Consider the following 12024-nt stretch of genomic DNA (forward strand, 5'->3'; position numbering starts at 1 on the left):
CCATTTTGTTATATCAGTGCAATTACCTTATCTGAGTCCTCAGAACATCATGCTTTTATTTCAGGTCACAGGGGTATTCAGGGCTATATTCAGAAAGCTCTGATGTTATATAGGAAATGCCTCTGTGTAACTCCAAATTATCATACTCCCATCTTGATATCAGTTATTGTAACCAAGCACTGTGCCATTCATAGACTCAATAATGTTGCCTTGACTTTGGGCATTTCTGCCACTTCCCAAGAGCAACTTTGTAGGATAGTGAGGATTTTCCTTCTTTCCTGGCATCCAAACTTGGGTACATAATTTCTGCTCACTTATCTAGGAAGGGAACACATGAGGTTTGCATATGCACTTCAGAAAACTGAATGGTACCCTGGTATGAAAATTAAAGTCTCAAACTCTAAATTATATTCACATCTGTACTCATACTACTTTGTAGTACATAATAAATATTAAATATGTTTTAGTGTTATTATTCTCATTTTATAGATCAAGAAGGTGAAGCTCAGAGTTAGTACTCTTGCTGTAAAAAAAAAAAATCACTTCAATTGGATTGCAAAAAATGAAGCAGCAATTAGAACGTGAGTCCTTCTGATTTCTCAATCCTCTTGTTGTCTCTTCCAGAGGAATTTCACTGACTCCTTTTATCATGTTCTATAGTGTAATTTTGTTTATAGTTATATGTTGTCTTCTCCAGCCTGTAGATTACCAACTGGGAAGGTATTTTTTATTTTGGATGCTGAAAACCTCCACATTGTGGGCCATGGACACACTCTTACTATCATTTATTCTATAAGGCTGCTTTTAGTATGCTAATAGAAAAAATCAGACACTAGTTTTTGAGATATCATTGTAGATAACATGTCTTAACTAGCTTTTGACATCCTTCAGTAGGTTAAATAATACGGTAATCATCAATCACTAGAAAATTAATTGCCATGTTTTGCTAAGAAGAATTTGAAGTTAATTTTCTTAACTAGCATTTGAAAGCTGGAAAAATGAATTCCTGGTTTCTAGTCTCAGTTCCCAATTCTGGCATTTTAATGCGAGGCTTACATTCATGAGGGGACATAATATGGATGTGGCATTTTTTGAACATGAATCACTCTCCTTGGGCATGGTTTCATTCTCACAGTCCACAAGAACAGCTTATTTTCTTGTTGGCAAATTAGGAGACATCTTTAAAATAGTTTCTATGGGATAGAAATAGATTTTATGTGCTTTTGTTTATGCCAATTTTGTATATAATGATTTTGTGCATATTTGTGTGTGGTACATATACACATGTGTGTGTGAGCCTCTATTCTGTGCCTATGCCAGCATTTTGTTGTTTTATCAATATTATATTTATGATGATCTCAAAGCTTAATTTACATTTATTATACCTAGGAAACCAAGCCTATGAAAGATATTCTGCCTTTATTTGGTGGTCAATTTCTTATTTAGTGATTGATTCTCCATCACTCATGTAGCTTCATTAAATAACTTGTTTTCCAATTTAAGACAGCAATAGAGAATTAGAAAATATTTGGAATGGAATATGCTGGTCTCCTCCAACCTGGATGTAGCCTAATGTAAAATACATATGCCCACAGAGCAAGATTTAATTTTGGGTAGGAAGAATCTTAATGAGGTGTTCTAAAGTCATTGTGTATATGCACTTACAAATAAATACCTATAATACAGTTATTCTGTATATGTGTGTATGTACACTACTCTTTGCCTAGTTGAACTTTACTTTGTATATAGCACTTAAATTACTTAAAAATTTTATATGTAAAATTTCACTAAGTGAAAATAAAGCTGAGCATCAGAAGTACAATGAAGAACTGTTTCAAATACATTTTTAAAAAGTCACAAATTCATGAACAGAACAGTGCACCTTCCCACTGAAGCCTAGTCTTTAGATGACCTCAGTGTTGCTGCAGTTCATTTGAAAGGCAGGAACATTGAGGGGAGAACAAAACAATAACCAGAGTTAGAAACTGTCTAGGAAGGATATTTTTCTGTTATTTGTGTTCATGATAGTTACCAGACATAAATAGATTGGAAGTATAATCAGTTTCAGAGAAAACCACTAGTCACGCCAAGGAAACCACTGTTTTTCTAAAACAGCTTTAGATGGTTCAAGCCTTAAGCCAACTCAGGCTTTCAAATTTCTGTAAGTTAGAATCAGGCTGCAACATCTGAGCAACCACAAAAGCAGGCACACTCCTGAACACCCTTTTCAGAAGTGGCTCAGAATCAAAACGACTGCAGAGAGCCCTTTAGCCAGAAGAGCTGGGGGCCCTCGAAATTTCTACCACAGAGTGAACTCAGGTCTAATCAAGCAACCTTCTTCAAGGATAGGAGAACCAATTAGAGTATGTTGGAGGGAGATCACATGTCTTTTTAAGGTATTGATCATAGGACTTGTTTCTGAACATGCTGGAGAAATCTACACATCACCAAGTGATTCTGGACTTTGAGCTGGAGAGGACTTTAGAATTTCTCCTTTAAAAGGACAGTCAGTATGTTCCTTATGTGGGAAGAAATATGAAAATGGATATTTGATTACTAGTGGTCAGGCCATGGCAGACAATGTTAGCTGTTTACTGTATTTCTTTTTTCCTTCATGGGCCTATAACTAGTCACTATTTTCCAATAGCCCTTCCGTGGGCACCTGTGGCCATGGGACTGGGTTGGCCTCATTTTTAGTGGGATGCTGTACCACTTTCAGGCCTAATCCTCTCTCCCCCTTTCTGGCTGACTTAAATGGTGATGCCCAGGGAATCATGGAAGTCACTTATTACAGATGAAATAGGGCATTAACTTGGGTTCCTGAATGGCCATAACCATGCAGAGACCCTGAAGTATTACTTAAGAGAGAAAAGAAACCACTTGGTCTTTACCACCTGTAATTTTACAGTTGGTTTGATGCTATAATATACTGAGAGCTTATTTTCCTATTTTGTTGGTGAAAAAAATGGGGCTTATGCCTCTAATATAGTACCATGATTAGGTACTATATTAGATTAGGTACATAGGATTAAAATCAATGTTAAATGTGATCAGACCTTACTAAAACACTCTAGATTATTTTTTCAAAATAAAAACACCAAAGTTTTTATTTTTTTTCTGATCCCATTAAAATGTGAAAAGTGATTCATTTTTTGAAGTAGTAGGTATTTAAGAATTTGAAGAATTCGGAAAATAAGTTATTTTTCCACATCTTAAGCTTAAGTAGGATATAGCACCTTTCAATATTTCTAATTAAACTGACAGAGTAGGTAATGATAACACCTTTTTTTGGTAATAAAACCTATTGATGTTGCTGATCTGAATGTTTCTTATCTATATAAGACAACATTCAAAGATAAGCAAAGTTAACAAGGAGAAAAACAGGAATAAGGACACCACCAAATAGCTAATTCTGTAACTCCCATATTAATTATCACCAAGACATTTTTTCAAGAAATCTTAATTTAATAAACAATAGTTCAGTTAGTCAGCATGAATTTTTCAGGATGTTTAAGAGATATTTGAATGTAGATATGAAAAATGCAACACAAGTCTCTTTCATCTCTCAAAAATATATTCAGGTAGAAATTTATTCTCCTTAATAGAATCCAACTTTTAAGTCACAAGTAAATGGAAGTTTAAATCCATTTGTACCCACTAGAAATTGTTTTAATTTTGTTCTTATTGTGTTTCTCTGATGGAAACATAACCTCATTAACTTTAGTGGAATAAGGACAAAGAAGTCACCCTGTGGCTAACATTTAAAACCTGACTGAAAAAAGCACACTAAAATACAAAAATCTGGCTATAAAAACAAAATAGCTCACGTTGTTTGAAATTTCAGAAGAGAGTTTTGCAATACAGAGACCAATATTTCATAGAAAGAGGTCTTATTTCCAAGCAGAGGATTGAAACTAATCAGCTTCTGTAGTTTGACTCTAAAATGAAGGCAGCGTCAACAGATGGGTGTGTACACAAAACAAACACACTAAGAGCTGGTCCTTCTCGGCAGCTCAGAAATAAATTGAGCATGAACAACATAATGCTCCTTAACTTGTAATTGTGACAACCAGAACCAAAAATTATATCCAGTCTGGGCAAGAGGCATGTGTTTTTCCTTTTCTGTAATTATGCTGTTTATTTTCTCTTTCTTAATTCTCTTCTGGCTAAAGGAAATATTCCACTTACCATGTGCTTAATTTTATTTCTCTAAGGTCTGCATTTTGCTTGTTTTCCACAGTGTTTGATTTCGACATAATATTGTCTTATCTTTTGACTTTCCGTGGATTGTTGCAAGTGACAACAGTTTGGCGTTGAGTCATTTATGCAAATAATGAGTGTGGGGGCTCTGCCACTAGGGGGCGAGCAAGTCCAGTTTTGGGAGAGCTGGGAAGGAAGGGCTGTGAACTACCCTGTACTGACTGTATTTTCTTGGACCTTGAGGCTTGGCATTTTTACCCATGTGATATGCAATTATGTGATTCTCACAACAGCTTTGAAGGTAGGTTTTTCTTATTTAATGATAAATAGCCTTTCTGACACTCAGAAATGCTGTGATTGGCTCTAGGCGATGGAGTTAGTAGTGGAGTCTAAATTTCAAGAGGCTTATATTCTTATTGCCCAGTAGGAAGTGCAATTTACTGATAGTAGGAGGGAGCGATTGAGAATGTTGACAACACTGGAAAGAGAGCTTTTTGTCCTCTCTGCTTTGTGACACTCTTTCCCACAGCGCGCAACAACACACACACACACACCCCTATCAAATATTCTCAGTGTGAGACACACACACACACACACACACACACACACACACACACACACACACACACCTATCAAACTGCCAGAGGTGGGATCAGGAACCCTGACCTGCAGCACTCACTGGCCAGAGGTCTTGTACTGCGAGTATCTCCTGCCAGAAATGGAGTGACACTGAAAGTCAGATTTGGGGAGTTGCGGGGGTGGTGACCAAGACACACTTTCCTGTCAACAAATGTGAGAAATGCAGAGATAGTTTTATAACTGAAGCTGTGGACACATTTCACTTCTGTTACACCTCCATATTTTTTTATGTTTGTTGAATTCCTAGACATGAGTAATTTTGGGCTATCCAAACCGGCATTTTTACTAGTTTTTCTGGACAGGATTCAATTTTAAGTGAGGTTGTATATCAAATAATATTATTACCTACAAATAAGGCTTAAATGGGTAGGGTCAACTTAACAGGGAAATGTCCTCAAAATTCCTTTATTAGTGTACCAAAGATTTTTTTCTTTTAATCTTTATGAATGAACAATATAAGGATATATCTGACACCTTATATTTGACATACAATCTGTCTCAATAGCCTACTCACTATCCCCTCTATTGTACCATGCTGGACTACAAAGACTTTTCTAGCTATTGATTATAACTGAAATTATTTTTATTATACATATTTTACACACAGAGAAAGAACTAATTTGAGTGCTATTTTTTTCTAGTTCAAAAAATGGCCTGACACTTCTATCAACTACCTGGATGTTCAAAGAAGGATTTAAAAAAATTCTGATCTCTTGTTTTTATGTATTTAAAACAGAACATCTGCTTTCAGAGACTGTATATGTGACATATTATAGAGTATTATGGAGACAAATGTTTAAATAAGTATTTCTGGCATTTGTAATACATACTCTTCTTAACTTGTGGAAGGGAAAAGTTTAATTAAACCCAGAAAAAATAAATATTTTGCTCTTCTCTTGTCTTTCTAGACATCTGGAATGCACATGTGTAATTGTATTACAAAAATTGCTGATAAAATAAAAAATTCCTCTGCACGCAGAACACACATACAGAAATTTTCAAAAGAAAGAAAAGCTAAGCACTATTAGATTTCAAGCTCTGTTATTTCAACAATATTTAATGCAAAATGAATTTTAGTGCAAGATATTGTGAGCAATCAGTATTATTCCCTGTTTAAAATTCGATAGGCAGAGCTTCATTATATCCTTTCTTTATTTGATGTTATGTAATGGCCCAGATGCTTAAATACAGTGCAACCTTTTTTAAAAAAACAAAATGGAGTAGCCTTTGCATCAAGTTTATTTTGTGTCCTAATAGTCGTGAAGCCCTGATTGAATACTGCTGGATAACCTGTGGCATAGGAGGCAGATAACCTTGTTCAGCATCTGTTCTACTTCCTTGAGGTCGTCCTTGCAGATGCAAAAAGCTAGACTACATTTCCAGGACTACCCTGTAGCAAGGGCTGTGGATTAATTTAGGTTCTACTGATCACATAGGACTTACATGCGCTCGTGTAACACTGGCATTCAGAGGTAACCTGAGTGAAGAGAGGGTCCTGGCATCAGTTTGGCTGGTGTAGCCAAGCCTGCAGTCAGCTTCTGAAGGAGCTTTGCTTCTGGATCGCAGCAGGCAGTATGTTCCCCACGCCAACAGTGGCATTGGTGGCTGTCTGATATCCCAATTCAGCTAAGATTTTGTGAGCATTAAGTTAGGATTTGCATAGCAGCATCTTCTGATTTCGTCACGGGCACTGTAAGGTGAGTTTTAGGGTGTGATTTTGGAGTTATTCAAGGAGCCCAAACATTGATTTTATTAGCACTGAATTCCCTTTTAAGTACCTTTCTTCATGAACTTGCTAAAGCAATTTCTGTCAGCTGGAACTAGACCCTGACTGGTATTAGTGTTTTCACAAAATTCTTGAGGGATAAAATGAGAAAAACCTAAGAAGACTGGAGACCTTTGCAAAATTTAACATGTTACAACAGAGTATCAGAGAGAGAGAAAGAGAATCCCAATGTGCTGTATCTGGCACTAGAGCAGAGCATGAGAATTTGAAATGATTTAGGAGATAAATCTGAGATACTCACAGGCAAGACTGATATAGGCTTCATAATCTAACTTCAGTTACATAGAAAAGCAAACTCTACCTACTTAACATATTTTAAAAGACGAAAAAGCTTCTGACTTTCTATAAATGATTGAGAATATTGTTCTAAACAGTCTTTGTTTTGTAAAGAAACATTTGCAAAAGTATAACTGTAAAGTTAGTTTCCTTCATCTCAGCATCATAGTTGTGTGAATTCCCCTCAAGTAATCTCTGCCACTTGGAAATTCAATGCAAAATGTTGTGTGTGTAAATGTGGAAATGTTTAAAGTGAGTGGCCTCATGATAGAGGTGATCTCCAGATCTCCAAAGGTCCCATGAGTCCAAAGACCAAGAAACAAAGGGGATTCTATAGACCATGCATGAAAATCCACTCTTTCTGCATTATAGTTACGCTTCCTAGAAGCATGAGAAAATTCCTATGTTCATGCGATATTGTATTTAATTTTTATCATAATTTTGCATTCAGCATTCCAGATAATTCTTTGGCTCTTGATAATAGCCTAAATATACATATATTTAATTTACCTTCTATGTGCAGTTTAACATGGGAGGCCAAAGGCTTGCATTTAGCTGTTAATCATGAGCACCATACTTGAAATAAAGAAAAAAAGTCATTGATTTACTCAAATGAAATTTGTCTTAAAATTTGGGCAACTCATAAGATTATTTTCTATGATTTACAGTAACTAATTCTCATTATTATTATTTTTATTTTATCATTAATCTACAACTACACGAAGAACATTATGTTTACTAGGCTCTCCCCTACCCCAAGTCCCCCCACAAACCCCATTACAGTCACTGTCCATCAACGCAGTAAGATGTTGTAGAATCACTACTTGTCTTCTCTGTGTTGCACAGCCCTCCCCTTTCCCCCAACCCCCACATTATACATGCTAATCATAATACCCCCTTTCTTCTTCCCCACCCTTATCCCTCCCTACCCTCCCATTCTCCCCAGTCTCCTTCCCTTTGGTAACTGTTAGTCCATTCTTGGGTTCTGTGATTCTGCTGCTGTTTTGTTCCTTCAGTTTTTCCTTTGTTCTTATACTCCACAGATGAGTGAAATCATTTGGTATTTCTCTTTCTCTGCTTGGCTTATTTCACTGAGCATAATACCCTCTAGCTCCATCCATGTTGTTGCAAATGGTAGGATTTGTTTTCTTCTTATGGCCGAATAATATTCCATTCTGTATATGTACCACATCTTCTTTATCCATTCATCTACTGATGGACATTTAGGTTGCTTCCATTTCTTGGCTACTGTAAATAGTGCTGCAATAAACATAGGGGTGCATCTGTCTTTTTCAAACTGGAGTGCTGCATCCTTAGGGTAAATTCCCAGAAGTGGAATTCCTGGGTCAAATGGTAAGTCTATTTTGAGCATTTTGAGGAACCTCCATACTGCTTTCCACAGTGGTTGAACTAATTTACATTCCCACCAGCACTGTAGGAGGGTTCCCCTTTCTCCACAACCTCGCCAACATTTGTTGTTGTTTGTCTTTTGGATGGTAGCCATCCTTACTGGTGTGAGGTGATATCTCATTGTGGTTTTAATTTGCATTTCTTTGATAACTAGTGATGTGGAGCATCTTTTCATGTGTCTGTTGGCCATCTGAATTTCTTCTTTGGAGAAGTGTCTGTTCAGCTCCTCTGCCCATTTTTTTAATTGGATTATTTGCTTTTTGTTTGTTGAGGAGCATGAGCTCTTTATATATTTTGGATGTCAAGCCTTTATCGGATCTGTCACTTACCAATATATTCTCCCATACTGTAGGATAGTATCCTACAGTCCTTTGCTGTGCAGAAGCTTTTCAGCTTGATATAGTCCCACTTGTTCATTTTTGCTTTTGTTTTCTTTGCCCAGGGAGATATGTTCATGAAGAAGTCGCTAATGTTTATGTCCAAGAGATTTTTGCCTATGTTTTTAATTCTCATTGTTTTTTAAGAGTTGAAATCAGTATCATTATTGCATGATGGCAAAACATGGATGAATTTCATAATGTTGACTGAAAGAGGATGGAGTATGTGATTTCATTTATATAAGGTTCAAAACGAAGCAAAAAAAAATCTATGGTGTTTCTTTTGGAATGAAGAAAGCTGGTCATGTTTGGCAAGGGCTCAAAGAGTTCCCTTGGCATCAGGAATGCTCTGTATCTTTAACTGGTTGTTGGTTATATGTCTGTGTTTTCTTTATAATGATTTCTTTCACCACACACTAGTAATTTATCCACTGTTTGTGTTATACTTCAATAGCATATGCTCTACAAATTCCTAAGTAAGAAATTCATTTCTTATTCCAACGTTCCAAAAATTTCCCCCAAACACTACATCTGTATTAACTGCTTGGTCAAATGTTATGGATTCCCCTTTCTTTCCTTCATGTTTTCCTTCCTGGCTTAAACCACTCTAATAATTCTGTCAGGCATCAACCCTTATCTTTAATCACCTTTGAGGTCACACCCAGCATTCCAAGGGAAGAGATCCCTTAAAATATTTGCTCCAGGCATTAGTTTAAGGAAGCCTTTGGACTTGTTTATGGGCCAGGTGGGAAGTAACAGTGTTCTCCTTTGATCTTTCATTTATTTGATCTTTTATTTATTTGTCATTTGATCTTTCATTGATTCAGCATCATTCTCTTCATTTTCAAGACTCAAAAAATTCTATAAAATAGATTTCATACTCATCTCCTTAATGTTTTATTTGTCATATATCCCGGAGACAGAAAGAGATCTATCTAGTGAATTTTAGTCTGACATGTCCTACTACTTTATAGGTTGAGTATTAAAATCAGAATTTCAGATGCTCCTTCTTCCTAGGTGTCATCTACATTTTGAGAAAAACTGCTACTTGATAAAATGGTATCTCTTCTTACAACCATGTTGGTCTAAAATGCTGTATTTGTCATTTAGGTGAGAAATACAACTTATAAGAAAATATCCTTTTTACAATCAATAATGATTTCTTTACATGTCTTTTAGATCTAATGATATACATAAACAATCGTTAATTCAAAACAGGATTGAAAGAAATACATATATTTAGGTATAATAAGACTCTTTTAAAATAGCTTTTTAGGAAGAATCTGAAAAATCCTCAACTACAGTTTAAATCTACCCTAACTTTTTTTCTAAGATGATAGCAATTTAATTAAAACTTACTTGAATATAGAGAATCTTACCTTTTGGAACTGTCAATACAATCATATCAACAAGTCAGTTCTCACCATTTATTTTCTATCCATCATAATCACACTAGTTACATTATTTTACTAGTTACATTATATTACATATCTACATAATATTTTTACATTATTAACTAGTGAATGAGATGAGCTAATTTGCTTTTCCTGTCATTACTTATCAGAATTCATCAACAATTCCAATGAAATCCCAAGACACATCATTCCTCTTTATGAAAACCTAATTTTGGATTCAAGTTAACTTGGTAAACGCTACAACCTATAACTGATTCTTGAATACCTACAACTCACATTGCTCCACTAAAAGTTCCAAGAAGTTTTTCGAAAATAACACTTGAATAACTTTAAGCAGTTTTCAAATATGTCTGCCACAGAAAGCTTGTTTCATGTAACATTTCTTGAGATCCTAGTTATATGCTCTTCAGAATACATTTTGAGTAACTCTAATATAGATCACTGAAGAATTATTGTTTACTTCTGCTATTTCAGACACACTGTATACAGGGTGCAGGGTACGGAGTTTCATGACACTGCCTGTAACCTCATGATGCCCTCTATGTTGCATCTCTTCTCTCACCTAAAGGCAAAGAGGAAAGAACCCACCTTTTAAAAGATGTGGAATAATCTTGTATGTCTTCACCACTCCCACCATAATGTCCAATTTCTCTGATAACTAATATTGATGATGTTGAAATAGGAAATTTTAATTACAAATTTTACAACATAGAAAAATGTATACCTTAGATAATTTTCTAGTTTTTTTTAGCAACTGTCACTGATGTTTGCATTATAATTCTGATGGGACTTCCTTCCTCCAGGGATAAATTCAAGCTTTCTAACACATATTTAAATACAAACATTATAGAATTAATGTATTCATTTTTTCCTATGTTTATACTTTTACTAACATTTTTCCTAGTTGTGAATGGAAAAATGATAGAGTATGTGGGCAAGTGTTTATTTGCCAGTCAGGAAGTGCTAAAGAGAGTGGGATTAGAAGGAAAATATAAGTAGTTTAAGGCATTCTGAATAAAACAATGACCTTCATGCTGCCCAATAGAAGGGAGTTTATTCCATTATTTTTTATATTCATGTAACAATAATGCAAATGGCACTCCCTAGATTTGTGCAATCTATTGGAAATATTAACAGTCTTTCAAAGGAAATACTATGAGAACTATAACAATCAATAATTCAAAGGAGATATTCATAATATTTTGGGATAGTGTCAAAGAGGAATTTCACAGAATGAAATGGTTAAGATTATTTACCCAAATCCTGGTACTTTCTGAAAGTTACTGGCTGTTAGAGGCACGTATCCTGTGCCTCATTCTTTGACCTGAGAAATGATAATTGTAATGGTATTTAAATCATTTATTGTGGAGAAAAGAACCTCATGTGATGAATATTTTATTAATTTCAAATGCTTCCTCTGGTTACTGGGGCTTTGAACATATCTGGAGTTGTGAGATGACCTGATAGCTATTACTCATTCATTAGCACAACAAATACATGGTGCTTATGATATGCTTTGTAAAGTTCTGAGTGTTGAAAGTGCTCTGTGATCCTAGTGCCATTGTCTCTGCTCTCAGGTAGTTCATACTCTAGTTAGAAGTAGGTAGACAATAAATAATCTGACCATGATAATAGAATTAAGACCCAGATGGTAAAAGGGTATCCACGATCTGAAATCTGGGAAAACAGCAACTGTAAAGAAATGCCTGATGTCAAAATGGAAAGATGAAAAGGGAGAGTATGTGGGCCAGTGAAAGCACAGGGAAAAAGGATTAGGGGCGTATTTGAGAATCAGGAGGAACTCCAGGGTAGCTGGGCACTAATGAAATGAACTTGTTAGTGAAAAAACACAGACATGGTCCTACACGTGTGGATGTCATTGACCAACACAACATTATCAATTTATTTTGGAAGGTTCATT

Source organism: Manis javanica, chromosome 15, assembly GCF_040802235.1.
Source record: "Manis javanica isolate MJ-LG chromosome 15, MJ_LKY, whole genome shotgun sequence".
NCBI lineage: Eukaryota > Metazoa > Chordata > Mammalia > Pholidota > Manidae > Manis > Manis javanica.